A 14,580-nucleotide genomic window follows, 5' to 3' on the forward strand; every position below is an offset into this window, starting at 1 on the left:
AAGTTCGAGAAATAATAGAAGATATTTGCAGCTTACGCTATTTAGGGGTGCTTCCTGCAAATGGTCAGGTCCGAAAAACACATGAGGGACGCAGACGTGATAGCGTAGCAATCAAAATGACCCAGGAGAGAAAAAAAGCGGATATATCCAATTGTGGGAGGCGCTTGATCACTTAATTTTATCTTGCAGCAAAATGCTGTGACTAATTCCTCAGTGTAGTATACGGGTCTGTGACCTAGCTTGCCAGTAGTGAGGTCAAACGAAAATTACTCTGTGCTAAAGAAAGTGGATAACTACATGCATAGAAGACGCTTGAGCACGTAATTTCATCATACAGTAAAATGGTGCGACTAATTTCTCGGTATATACGTTCAACTGTGTGACCCAGCTTTGTAGCAGTGAGGTCAAATTAAAGGGCCAGTGGTTGCTATGGGGGAACGCATGCGTACCAACCCTGCCGCATCGTCTGCAGCAGAAGCAGCAGCAGCAGCCATCATCAATACTACAGCGGCCATATTGAAGTAAACAAGCGACCCGTATTCGTGCGATCTGGAGGATATATTCGCTCGGGGTCTTAGGTAAAACGATTTTCGGCCCTATGTTTCAAATAGTTAGACATCTCAGTTTGTAGGGAGAGTGTGTAGACGTCGTTTCGCTAATCACAGATTGTTTTACCGTTGTAGGTCAAGCTAGAGTACCACAATTGTTTGTCACGAGTGCTTGCTGTTACTAGTAATGCTTGATTAATCTCTGCGACTGTTTGCATGTCTTTTATTCCTTGTTTGCTAAAACCTTCTGTTGGTATATAGTCTCTGATAGTTCCTTGTGAAGTGACAGTAGGTTTTGACCGAATTTAGCGAATGGTATGATTGATTTTGCCATCGATATCCTGTAGGAGTTTCAACTACCTCCTACTGGCCTGAACTAGCTAGCTACCTAGGTAGACCTGTGTAGCGCAAACAACATTAGCAAATCCTACGATAAGCACATTTGCTGCCTTATGACTTGATAATTCTATCGTAAATGTCTCTCCTAATACAGGATGTGTGTTTCTCTTGTGTTTGGACCGCATGTTACTTTGTTGTTGTTGAAGAGCACTTTATTTTGTATCTTAGTACTAGGCTACCTACCTAGTACTTACCAACGTCTAGGCTAGGATATGATTTGGGGTAGTTTATCGTTTACCGGGCCAGTTTCCCGGGCCGCACGTAGTGAAATGGGTATTGTATTTTTTAGCTTTTGCTTTGGGTATTTCTACAGAAGCAGTCCGCACGGACTACAAGGAACGTAACCGTGGATACGACATCCACTAGGGATTGGGGGCCGTCCAATGTATTTCGCCGTGTTTAGTACTGGCCCCTGGGGGCTTACCTAATTACAGTGGTCCAAATAAATATTATTTAAAATTCTTGTTCAGTAGGTTAAACTGCATAGTAAAACCTTAACTGCCATAGTCTAGGCCGCCGCGGATAATTACCCTAGATCTAGCTACCTTGCTTTGATTCATATGATTTTTTTTTTCATTATTTCCAGACTTAGGCTAAATGATTCATTAGCTAGCTAATCCACAACCTGCAACCCTCTTGGGCCAGAAGGAGAGGTCCCTAGTGGGAATCTAGGATTTTGGTGAAGGGGGTTGGTGTGAAAAAGAACAAAGTCAGTTAGCTACCTCTTACTAACTGCTCAATTTTTGCGTGGCCTGATTCCCACCAGTTGCCAATCACGACAGGTGACTACCTTATTTTGGGGTTCCAGCACCCCCCCCCCCCAGCCAGGTCAGGGTATGTCGCCTTAAATTAGATTAGGTATGTAAGAACTGGTTAGGTCAGGGCCTAGCATTAGGAAAAGTTAAGTCCATTTAGATGTATGAGGAACCTGTCCATGACGGGAATCAGACCGCGTAATTAAAGTAAAGTTTTACCGTAATTTTTTTAACTAACCTCAGAAATTATATTATGTCCATCCTGGGATGTTACATATTGCCCATGCTTAGGGTTAGTTACAAGGGCACTTTTGGTAGAAAGTGGAGTTTCCTTCACCGGGACATTTGGGAGGGTGGAGCCCCCCAGCTAAGTAACACGGCCTGCTAGGTTAGGTTAGCTTAGGATGGGGTACATTAGGTTAGTATAGTTTCTTTAAAATAGATTCCTTGGCCAGTCCTTTCTCAAGCATACAGCTCCCCAATGACTTCTGCAGAACCATTCCATAACAACAGCTTGGCGTTCCAGTTCTCCTAACGTTTTCTCCGACGCAGAACCCCTCCTTCCCAAAGGGTTGCAACGATAATGGGTGGATATGAGGTTAATAATAATTGAGCGACAATAAACACTATATCCTTCGTCGGCAACACTAAAAGTATAGTAGGAAAAGTGTCAATTTCCAAGGTAATAGTCCATGCAGAGCTGTTGCTTAGAAATACCCTTTTGTTCCGATACGTATATAAACCCTCGGTCCTTTAACAATAGGAAGGTACTTAGCGGCAGCTGAAGCGGTCGTAAGCTTCAAACAAGGGTGTTCGGTAGTTAACTTCTTGTCCGGCAGTTGGTGGTCAGTCTGACTGCGAGGAGAGGATTCACTTTGCTTTCGGCCGTGCTGGTGGATGGACGTGTTGCTCGCCTCTCTGCCCGCTTCTGTCGTATGCTTGGTTTGCTTCACTGTGTGAAGACATTATGGCTTTTCCTTTTACTGTGTGCTAATGCAAGGATATCAGTAAGTATGTGTGTGTTTTTTATATTCATACAGCGACTCCTCGAATTCTGCCACGATCTTGGGATTGTAGTGAATTACAAGAAGTCAGATCTCGAACCCAAGCAGAGGATGAAGTACCTGGGCATGCTGATCGACACGTTAGCAGGGTGAGTCTTCCCCGCAGATTCGGGGATCAGCAGGTTCAGGGAGGCAGCAGAACAGTTCCTATCCCTTCAGGAGAAACCAGCTCAGCAGTGGCAAGTCGTGATCGGCCACCTGTCGTCTCTCGAGAGGCTAGTCCCTCACGGGCGTCTTCACCTGCGGTCTCTTCAGTGGAGACTAAAGGAATGTTGGTCACAGGCAAGAGACCCTCCTTTCTTCCCTGTGTCCCTCACGGAGGAGGTGAGGCAGGACCTAGCCTGGTGGCTGGACGACAGGAACCTCGTAAGAGGAGTGCCCCTTCGCACTCCCCCCCCGGAGATGCTGCTCTTCTCAGATGCGTCAACTGAGGGATGGGGCGCACATTGGAGGAGTTGCTGGCTGCAGGTGTGTGGGATCATCACGGCAAGCACCTTTGCATTAACATCCTGGAGCTCAAGGCAGCGTTCCTCACTCTCCAAGAGTTCCAGGATCGTCTGGTGGGACACTCAGTGGTGTTGATGAGCGATAACACCACGGTAGTGGCGCACGTCAACAAGCAGGGGGCCTAGTGTCCCTTCCGCTGCACCAGTTGACGTTGCAGGTGCACGAGTGGGCTGTGGCACACTCAATAGAGCTGTCAGCCCACTACATTCCAGGCAAAAGGAATGTGGTAGCCGACAAGCTGGGCCGTCGGGATCAGGTGATAGTAACCGAGTGGTCCCTTCACCCAGACGTGGTGGAAAGGCTCTTCAACATGTGGGGGCGTCCAGTCGTGGATCTGTTCACCACCCAGCACAACAGAAAACTCCAGGTTTTCTACTCAGTTGTGCCGGACCCATGGGCAGCTGCAGAGGACGCTCTCCAACACCCGTGGGACAACCTCTTCGTTTTTGCCTTTCCTCCGTTCTGTCTGATTCGCAAAGTGATCAGCAGGGCGCTGATCACCGCGAATCTTCGGATGATCCTTGTGGCACCCAAATGGCCTCAATCCGTTTGGTACCCGGACCTGCTGGCTCTGCTTGCCGAAGCGCCGAGGTAGATTCCCCCCTGGCGCAACCTCGTGCACCAGCCACATGTAGAACGGTACCACCGGTCCGTCGAGTCCCTGTGTCTTCACGACTGGCTGTTATCCATCATCTCTTGTGAGCGAGAGACTTTTCTTGCAGCGCAGCAACATAGATGGCTGGATACCTCAGACAGTCCTCTGCAGCTGTATACCAGGAGAACTGGTCCGTCTTCTGTGGTTGGTGTCGTGGACGGGGTCTCTCTCCTCTCAGAGCCACTCTTCAGCAGGTAGCGGATTTCCTCATTTTCCTTTGCCGAGAGAAGCTCCTCTCTGTCTCTGCAGTTAAAGGATACAGAGCAGCCCTGGCCCTAGTCCTGAAACTGAGAGGTGTGGATATCTCCTCCTCTTTCGAGATCTCCCTCCTGATGAAGCGCTTCGAGAGGTCTTGCCCACCCAGGGAACTCAGGCCCCCGGGTTGGGATGTGTGACTCTCGTCCTTAGGAGTTTGACTCGCAGACCCTTCGAGCCACTCCGATAGTCGTCAGACAGGGATCTGACCCTCAAGACCCTCTTCCTGCTGGCTCTGGCATTGGCAAAGAGAGTATGGGAACTCCATGGTCTTTCCTTCGACGTCAAGCATTCCAGGGATGGGGATCCGTGATGCTCGATTTCGTCCCGAACTTCGTAGCGAAGACTCAGAATCCTTCGGTCCCTGATGACCGGTTCGAGACTTTCACGATCCCCTCCCTGAAGGAATTCACCGATAATGATGCGGATGAGATGCTGCTTTGTCCTGTGAGGGTGCTACGGCGCTATCTGAAGAGAACTCAGCACCTTAGGCCTGAGTGTCGACGCCTCTTTGTTAGCACCGGGGTTACCAAGAAAGAAGTGTCCAAGAACACTTTCTTTCTGGCTGCGTGAGGTGATCAGGAGGGCGTACGACATGGCTGGTAGTGACGACACCCGTACCCTTCGTCCGAGAGCCCACAAAGTCAGGGGTTTGGGCCAACCAGACCACCTTCACTTCATTTTACCTTCCGGATATTACTCACAGGTCCTTGGACACTTTTTCCTTGGGACCCGTAGTGGCTGCTCAACAAGTTGTGTAGTCTACCCAGCACCCGAGGGACAGAACAGCATCGCTTTCTTGTGTGACTTCATGAATGGACGAGTGAAAGAGAGTGTGACTGGCTTCTCTTCCTCCTTCGTTCTTCTCCTCTACCTGTGGGCAGAGGGCCGCGGTCGTCACTACGCTGAACAGGAGGCCGATGAAGGTAAGCTACACAACCGAGCTCCATCCTATCCCTTTCAGTAGGGATAGGAGTATATATCTGCCACTCCCCATCAAGGTGGGGGAGTGGAAGCCAACAAGAGACAAACCCATGACTTCATTTTGGCTCAAGAAGTAGGAACTAGTTCTTGCCTTTTGCTATTTATAAAAGGTACACTTGCCTCCCTCTTATAAATTTGGTCCAGAAGTCTGACCACTGATCCTGCTGTATACACCGCGATCAGTTGGGCAGAGGCTAGGATCCCTCCCTCTGCTCTTACGACCAGGGAGCGATCCAAGGTAGGACGAACACCAGTCTGTTCATAGGACTCAGATTCCACCCACCAAGAAGTGAGTCTTCCTATTGTTAAAGGACCGAGGGTTTGTATAAGTATCGGAACAAATAACAATTTGTCGAAAATTGTATTTTTCCTAACTATACAAACCTGAGGTCCTTTACATATAGTCCCACCTCATGCCACCCCTCACTCTGCGTTTCCTGGGCCTAAAGCAAAGTGAATCCTCTCCTCGCAGTCGGACTGACCACAAACTGCCGGACAAGTAGTTAACTACCGAACCCCCTTGTTCAAAGCTTACGACCGGTTCAGCTGCCACTAAGTACCTTCCTATTGTTAAAGAACGTCAGGTTTGTATAGTTAGGAAAAATACATTTGTTCATGCCACTTACCTGGCAGATATATATATAGCTGTATTCTCTGAAGTCCGACAGAATTTCAAAACTCGCGGCACACGCAGTGGGCGGCCAGGTGGTAGTACCCATTCCCGCCGCTGGGAGGCGGATATCAGGAACCATTCCCATTTTCTATTCATATATTTTTTCTGTCGCCGGTCGGTAAACAACTGTTTACAGACCTCCGCTCAGGATTTTTTGGATTTGACTCGCTTTTAAGTATCTGATTGGTTTTTTGGTATTGAATTGGATTGTTGGATTGGCATGCACGATAGTGGACCGTTTTTTGACTTTGGATTGGCTTTTCTGTAAACGTGATGTCTGGATCAAGTGCTGTGAGTTTCAGAGTGTGTGTGAGGACTGATTGTAAGGTGAGGCTACCGAAAGCATCGGTAGACCCCCACACAGTATGTATGAGTTGTAGGGGGCATAATTGTTTGGTGGATAATCGGTGCAATGAATGTGAGAGATTGACCGATGATGATTGGAGAGTATATGAGTCCTTTCGCCTTAAATTGGAACGCGATAGGATCAGGAGGTCTTCCTCCAGGAGTGGTTCTACCAAAGGTAAGGCTAATAATTCTCCTGTATTAACACCTGTAGAGTTTGCATCTCCTAAACCTGTGTTGCCTTCGGGCTCTGATTCTGTGTCGGGAGAAGCTAATGCTCTCTCTCTTATTTTGGAGTCTCTACGCACTCTGGAGACCAAAGTGAAAGCCTTGGAAACTGGCTCTGTTCAAGTGTGTGATCGTGCCCCTAGTGTTGTGGAGGGGGCGTCAGATCGGCCCCATAATGCCTCTAGGCCTAGACCTCTATCGGACTCCCAAGACTCAGGGAGAGGGTATGTCGAAAGCCGCAAGAGGGTTACGGGGGCTCCCCACTGATCTGGCGTCCCTTCGGCAGGCCTTGTTGCAAAGTCCCAGGCTGCCAAGGAGCGCGCACGAGCACGCGTCCTGAAGGATTGCTTTTCGTCCTCCGAAGCGTCCTCCCCCGCGCAAGGGTGGAGCGCTCGAGAGACTCTCGTCCTCTGAAAGGACGTTTCGTGTTGAGGACGCTTCACGTCCTGTATCGCCGCTTTCGTCGGAGGATGCGTATGACGCTTTTCCGCCTCAGAAAAGGGGTAAGATCTCCTCCGATGAGGACGCTGGGTTGCGTGCACAGGCGCGTCTCCCTGAGAAGCAGGTAGCTGTACCTGTGAGAAGGAAGGAGGCATCCCCTCGCCCCTCGTCTTCTCGCAGGATCAGTCCTGCTCCCTCTGTTTGTTCCTCTCCAACGAAGAACATTCTTTTGTCCCTTCAGGACCAGCTATCGACGCTTATGGCTCAGAGGAACTCGCCCAGCAGCAGTCGAGCCTAAGCGGAGGAAGGACCTTAGACTGCCCGTCAAGAGGACGAAGCAGTCTCCTTCTCCCTCTCCTACTTCGTCTCGTTCGCCGATCGCGTCTCCTTCGGCGATTCGCCGATCTCGTTCGTCCTCTAGGAAGACGTTACGTCAGGACGCTTTTGAAGACGCTCGGCAGGACGCTCAGCACGACGTTCGACAGGACGCTCGACAGGACGCTCGGCAGGACGCTAGGCAGGACGCTCGGCAGGACGCTCGGCAGGACGCTCGGCAGGACGCTCGGCAGGACGTTCTTCAGGACGCTTTTGGGGACTCCGACCAAGAAGAAGTCGTACCCCAAGACGCTGGTTTGCGCGCACAGGCACGTATTCCGGTTAACATGTCTTCCCTTTCGTGTAAGAAACGTAAGGACGCTTCTATGGCAAGTGAGGCTGCCTCGGGTGTCGCTAAGGACGCTTGTCGCCGTCAGGACGCTCTACCTACTTCGAGTGGTAAGCGCCACAAAGAAGACAGCCTAAGTAAGGCTTCATCCAGTAAGAATAGGGGGCCTTTGATTAAGACAAGACCCGACATTCGTACGCCCTCTCCGGAGAGGCGGTCTCCTCTTCCGATTAGAGAAGAAGGAGAGCTGAGTAGTTCGGCTGACTCGGTTGAAGAGGAACCTTCTGCTGCCCCTTCAATCTCAGATTATAAAGTTCTCGTGCGGCTGTTGCGTTCGTCCTTCGAGGACAAGTTTCAGCCTGCAGCTCCCAAGTCTCCTCCTTCGCAGTTTTCATCCTCTAAGACTGGTAAGACTCCGGAGTTTGTTGAGATGAAAACTTCGCTCTCCACTAAACGGGCGTTCAAGAAACTCCAAGATTGGATGGTATGAAGGAGAGATCAAGGCAAGACGACTTTCGCATTGCCTCCAGCTAGACTCAGCGGAAAAGGGGGTATTTGGTATAAGACCAAAGAAGAAGTGGGGGTTCGAATCCCTTCTTCAGCACAAGGAGATTTCTCCAGCTTGGTGGATTCTCAGAGGAGGTCTCTTTTATCCACTGCTAAAGTGACCTGGACCTCTACGGAGACGGACCATCATTTGAAGGGTCTGCTCCGGACTCTTGAAGTTTTCAACTTCCTTGACTGGTGCTTGGGAGTTCTGGATCTGCAAGCGAGAAGCCCAGAATCTCTCAGTCTGGGGAGCTGTCCAGCGTGTTAGCATGCATGGACAAAGCCGTCAGGGATGGTTCGGAGGAGATCGTCTCTCATTTTGGAACGGCCTTATTGAAGAAGAGAGCTTTGCTGTGCAATTTCACGGTTCGTTCAGTTACTCCAGCTCAGAAAGCGGATTTGCTTTTTTCTCCTCTTTCGAACCATCTCTTCCCCCAGACTTTGGTAAAGGACCTGACTAGCAGTTTGCAAGAGAAGGCAACGCAGGACCTTTTAGCCCAGTCTTCAAGACGTTCGGCAGTACCTTCAACTTCTTCAGCTTTTGTTCGACCGCCGAAGAAGGTTAAGCCCTTTCGTGGGGCTCCCCCCTCGAGGGCAGCTCCTCGAGGGAGAGGTTTTTCCCGAGGAAGAGCTTCCTTTAAATCAAAGCCTTCCAAGTGAGAAGCATGTCCTTCAGACACCAGTCGGAGCCAGACTGAAGTTTTTTGCGGGAGCGTGGAGAGAGAGAGACACGGACTCTTGGTCCCTCAAGATCGTGGAGCAGGGGTACAAGATCCCCTTTTTAGATCTTCCTCCTCTTTCTACGACTCCCAGAGACCTTTCTCCATCCTATCAGGGAGAGAAGAAGCAAGTGTTATTCGATCTTCTTCAACAAATGATCGAGAAAAGAGCGGTGGAACAAGTCGCGGACCTGGGGTCTCCAGGTTTTTACAACAGGATTTTCCTAGTACCGAAGCAGTATTCAGGTTGGCGTCCAGTTCTAGATGTAAGCAGGCTCAATCTTTTCGTGGAAAAGACCAAATTCACGATGGAGACGCCTCATTCTGTTCTGGGAGCCTTGAGACCGGGCGAATGGACTGGATGTTCCTTAGACTTGCAGGACGCGTACTTTCACATCCCGATCCACCCTCTTTCAAGAAAGTATCTAAGGCCTGACCACGGCTCCAATGGTGTTCACCGTAGTCATGAAGAATGTGGCGAGGTGGCTACACTCTTCGATGATAAGAGTTTCCCTGTACCTCGACGACTGGCTGATCAGAGCGTCGTCGAGAGAAAAGTGTCTGAAGGACTTGCAGTTCACTTTAGCCCTAGCAAAGTCCCTGGGACTTCTTGTCAACCTCGAAAAGTCGCATCTGACCCCGACACAGTCCATCTGTATCTGGGGATTCAGATGGATTCAGTGGCTTTTCGAGCGTTTCCGTCCCAGGAACGTCAGCGGCTAGGATTAGAAAAGATCTCGGCCTTCTTAGGGAAAGAGACTTGCTCGGCGAGGGAATGGATGAGTCTGCTGGGAACCATTTCCTCGCTAGAAAGGTTTGTTTCCTTGGGAAGACTGCACCTCAGGCCTCTCCAGTTTTTCCTTGCGGACGAGTGGAAGGCCAAGGACGATCTCAATGCCATATTGAGAATATCTCTTCCAATAAAGAACCATCTAAGATGGTGGTTCGACCCACAGAAGCTACAGGAGGGCGTGTCCCTAAGTCTTCTGAGCCCCGACCTAGTGTTGTTCTCCGACGCTTCCATCACGGGCTGGGGAGCAACACTAGGAGGGAAGGAAGTGTCAGGCTCCTGGGGAGGGGAACAGGTAGCCTGGCACATAAATGTCAAAGAGCTTCGCAGCAATCTTTCTGTCTCTGCAGTTCTTCGAAAGGAGTTTGAAGAACAAGATTGTTCAGGTAAACTCAGACAATACCACAGCACTCGCTTATTTGAAGAATCAGGGAGGAACACACTCCAGAACTTTGTTTTTCCTGGCGAGGGAGATTCTGCTGTGGGCGAAGAGAAGAAAGGTGACGATCCTGACGAGGTTCATTGCAGGAGTGCAAAACGTCAGGGCCGATCTTCTCAGTCGTCGGGAACAAATCCTACCGACGGAATGAACCTTAAACAAAGACGTGTGTCGAGACCTTTGGAGGTTGTGGGGACATCCTCTGGTCGACTTATTTCGCGACGTCAAGGACCAAGAGACTTCCTCTTTATTGCTCCCCGGTCCTGGATCCAGAAGCGATCGCTGTGGACGCGTTGCTTTGGAATTGGACGGGTCTAGATCTGTACGCCTTCCCACCATTCAAGATTTTGGGGGAAGTCATGAGGAAGTTTGCGGCCTCAGAAGGGACGAGGTTGACCCTGATCGCTCCGATGTGGCCAGCGAGAGAATGGTTCACAGAGGTCATGTCTTTCCTTGTAGACTTTCCAAGGACATTGCCCTGGAGGAAAGATCTACTCAAACAGCCTCACTTCGAAAGGTTTCACCAAAACCTCTCCGCTCTGAGTCTGACTGCGTTCAGACTATCGAAAAGTTGGCCAGAGCGAGAGGTTTTTCGAAAGCAGCTGCGAGAGCAATCGCAAATGCAAGACGTGCTTCTACAAGAGCTGTTTACCAATCGAAGTGGGCTTCCTTCAGGGCATGGTGTAAAAAGGAGGGAGTTTCCTCTTCCTCGACCTCTGTGAACCAGATAGCTGATTTTCTGCTCTTTCTCAGGAATGTGCAGAAATTAGCGGTCCCTACCATCAAGGGATATAAGAGCATGTTGTCAGCGGTTTTTAGGCACAGAGGCCTTGACCTTTCTGACAACAAAGATATTCATGATCTTTTAAAATCTTTCGAGACTTCGAAGATTCCTCAAATGAGACCTCCTTCATGGAACCTTGACGTGGTTCTTAAGTTCTTAATGTCAAGTCCTTTCGAACCTCTTCAGGCAGCGTCTCTTCGAAACTTGACAAGGAAGGCTCTTTTCCTAACTTCTCTGGCGACGGCTAAGAGAGTTAGTGAAATACAAGCTTTTAGTAAGTTAGTGGGATTCAAAGGAGACAATGCTGTCTGCTCTTTGAACCCAACTTTCTTGGCGAAGAATGAAAATCCTTCGAAGCCTTGGCCGAAAACTTTCGAGATCAAGGGTATGTCAAGTCTGGTGGGCCAAGAACCAGAGAGAGCCCTGTGCCCGGTCAGGGCTCTCAAGTTCTATGTACATAGAACAAAAGAGGTAAGAGGTCCCTCAGGTAATCTCTGGTGCTCTGTGAAGAGACCAGAGTTACCTTTATCTAAGATGCTGTTGCTTTCTTTCTGAGGGACGTCATTAAGGAGGCTCATTCATCTTTCCAGAAGACTGAGTTTGAGCCTCTTACGAGTGAAAGCTCACGAAGTTCGAGCTGTCGCTACCTCTCTTGCCTTCCAAAAGAATATGTCAATCAAGGACATTCTTGATTGCACCTTTTGGAGGAGTAACTCCGTCTTCGCCCTCACATTACCTAAGGGATGTGAGAACGATTTATGACGACTGTAATTCACTGGGGCCATACGTTTCTGCGGACACAGTCTTGGGGTCCGGAAGTAGCTCTTTCCCTATCCCTTAGTTATGGTTTAGGTTAGTTTTATTGTTGTGTTTTTAGGTTGTGGTGAGTCTTATGTGAAGATCTCCCATCCTTTAGTTAGTTTTAAGGGGTTTTTTGGATAGTTGGTCAGGTGGTGGTCAGTTGCTTCCTTGCCCTCATATGTATGGCTCGATGGTCTTGTCACGTTGAGGTCTCGTACCCGTTGACAGAATCATCCAGAGCGCACCCATCACTACAGGTCTCCCCTGGCTGGCAACTCTGATTTAAGCAAAAGCAGCCTTAAGTGACAGTAATCACAGAGTCTACTTTGCTAACAGGTGAGGAACCAAGATGTATATCATCTACTTAATTTAAGTTTCCTAAAAAATCCTATTCTGTCTCTTCCCACCATCCGAAGGTGGGATTCAGCTATATATATATCTGTCAGGTAAGTGGCATGAACAAAATGTTATTGTTATTATACAATTAAGTTTGTTCATACTTACCTGCAGATATATATAATTAAAATTGCCCCGCCCTCCTCCCTCAGGAGACAGGGGCATTAATAAAATATGAATAGAAAATGGGAATGGTTCCTGATATCCGCCTCCCAGCGGCGGGAATGGGTACTACCACCTGGCCGCCCACTGCGTGTGCTGCGAGTTTTGAAATTCTGTCGGACTTCAGAGAATGACAGCTAATATATAATCTGCCAGGATAAGTCTGAACGCGGCAAAAAAACTTAATTGTATAATAACAATAACATATTTTCGACAAATTGTTATTTTGGTAACACTTGTGACTAGCTTACAAAGCCTGAGACTTTGGAAAAGTAAAGAAATTCTGACACCCATGGCAGGATTAGAACCTGCCTATGTCAGAATAAGGTTAACGGTAACCATGTGACCATGAAGAAGGATTTATATTAACCTGACTGTTGTAAACTAACTATGGTAATACTTTACAGTAGTTGGAGGACTCCAGGCCTGGCCAGGTCAGGGCACGCTGTCCTAAGATAGGTAAGGCGGGTAAGGTCTGTTTAGGTCAGGACCTGATACTAAAGGAAAGATTATGTCTATGTATGAGGAACCTGTCCTGGTCGATGACTGGGTGGGACCCAGGCCACACACATATTTTAAAGGTTTACCCTAACCTCATTTAGGGAGCTTGGTTCTACCTGGTTCTACTTGACTGGAGCGCCCCCTTCCCCTTACTTAACGTAATTCCAAACTTGTTAGACAAGATGGGTTGGAATAGATTAACCTATGTATGGTGGAACTTACTATGTACTACCAAATTTATTACTACTACCAAATTTATTGGAATCTTATCAAAATCTGTCAGAATAAGCCATTGGTCTTTTTTATGTTTCAGGTTAAATCCTGTTGGTGGGAACTATTAATAACTCACTCCATAACAACAGATATATAGGCTACTTTTGTACCTGTTGGGACAAAAGTGTAAAATAGAAAAACTTTTCTACTTTTAGCCATGATTGCGTCCCAAAGTTGAAAGTATATGATATGATATTGTTTGTTCCGATACGTAATACAAACCTTTCAGTCCTTTAACAATAGGAATGTAATCAGCGGCAGCTGGAACCAGTCGTATGCTTGAAACAAGGAGGTTCGATAGTTGACTGCTTGTCCGGTAGTCGGCTGTCCCGGCCGACTGAGAGGTGAAGCTTCACTTTGCTTTCGGCCACCCATGGTGCTAGACGTGTTGTTCGCCGCTCTGCCCACCTGTGTCGTATGCTGAGGAATTCTTCATACTTAGTGAAGTTGTTTTCTGTACTTTCTCTTTTACCGAGTGCTTGTTTGGATAACGTGAGTACTTCGGTTTTTTATATTGTGATTAATTGCTCGTAGATTGTGATGGATTTCCGCAAGCCAGAGAGACCTCCCCCGTCCCCATGTCACCCGCAGACTATGCCCTGGCGGGGAGGGCCGTAAGTGTGGGGCCTTCAGGTCTCTTTATGAAGTTGATCCACATGATTTTTGTACTCTGTGTCGAGGGCGTGAATGCTCTCGCACCGAGACGTGTATTATTTGTGTTAATTGGCCGGAGGAGCAGTTGGAGTGTTATGAGGGAAGGAGGAAGGCGCGCAAACCGGCCAAGGAGTCGTTGGAGGGCTCTCCTGTGACGCCCTTGGTCACGGACACGTCTTCCTCTTTCCTCCCTCCATCGTAGCTCCCACGTATGGTTCCTTTCCTTTGGGGGGCGTGTCTCGTTCCTTCTCCTCCCTCGATCAGTCGAGCGTGGAGGAGGGAGTGAGGCACCCCGGCATACAATTGTCTGGCACTCGCTGGGGCTCCAGGGGACACCGAGCATTCAGGGGCTGCTCTACCACCTTGCGCAGGGACTCAGGCCGGTGACCCATAGACCTGTCACATTGACCACGACTAAGGTGTCGATGCCAGGTTATGCTGCCCCTCCTCACCTGGTATACACCCAACATGTGTCTATGGTAACCCTGACAGCTGCAGTGCAGGCTCCGCTGTTGGGTCTGCAGTGGAGGGATGTCACCCCGCCGCCTGGTTTCGCCACTCACGCCCCAGCCCCTGATTTCCGGTGTCCCAAGAGCTCTCCACTCGACCTGCCGCCAGTGCCCAGGATGTTGCTGGCTCCTGTACCGCCTCCTGTTCCTGTGCCTGCCGTCCTTGTGCCAGTCCCTGCCGACGTCGTTCCTGCCCGTGGTGTTGCTGCCCCCACCGCAGGTCCCTCCGGACAGGTGCAGCCGGGCCCTGTTGCTTCAGCAACTGCCCCGGCTCTGTCCTGGATGGAGCACCTGACAGTGGTCCTGAGGAAGCTGACGAAGAAGAAGAAGAAGGTGTCGTCGTCTTCTTCGTTGTCGTCTGCTGCCGCTTCTTCCCCTTCGACTTCCAAGGCCCCACAGCCAAGGAAGAAGGTTGCCTCCTCCCCCCCCAAGAAGTTTCGCTCTGAGACCTCTTAAGGGTCTGTCCCACTCCGGTGGGACAGTTG

The 14,580-nt window shown here is 49.4% G+C and overlaps 1 protein-coding gene across 1 annotated transcript in view; it reads left to right on the plus strand.

Moving 5' to 3' along the window:
• The first annotated feature begins 424 nt into the window (after positions 1-424).
• Positions 425-14,580, plus strand: part of LOC135218386 (cell division cycle and apoptosis regulator protein 1-like) — a 184,240-nt gene continuing 170,084 nt past the window's right edge. Inside the window, exon 1 of the mRNA XM_064254676.1 lies at positions 425-578. The gene's annotated coding sequence lies outside the window, so the exon portion shown is untranslated. The remainder of the gene's footprint in view (positions 579-14,580) is intronic.

This window comes from Macrobrachium nipponense, chromosome 9, assembly GCF_015104395.2.
Source record: "Macrobrachium nipponense isolate FS-2020 chromosome 9, ASM1510439v2, whole genome shotgun sequence".
Taxonomy (NCBI): Eukaryota; Metazoa; Arthropoda; class Malacostraca; order Decapoda; family Palaemonidae; genus Macrobrachium; species Macrobrachium nipponense.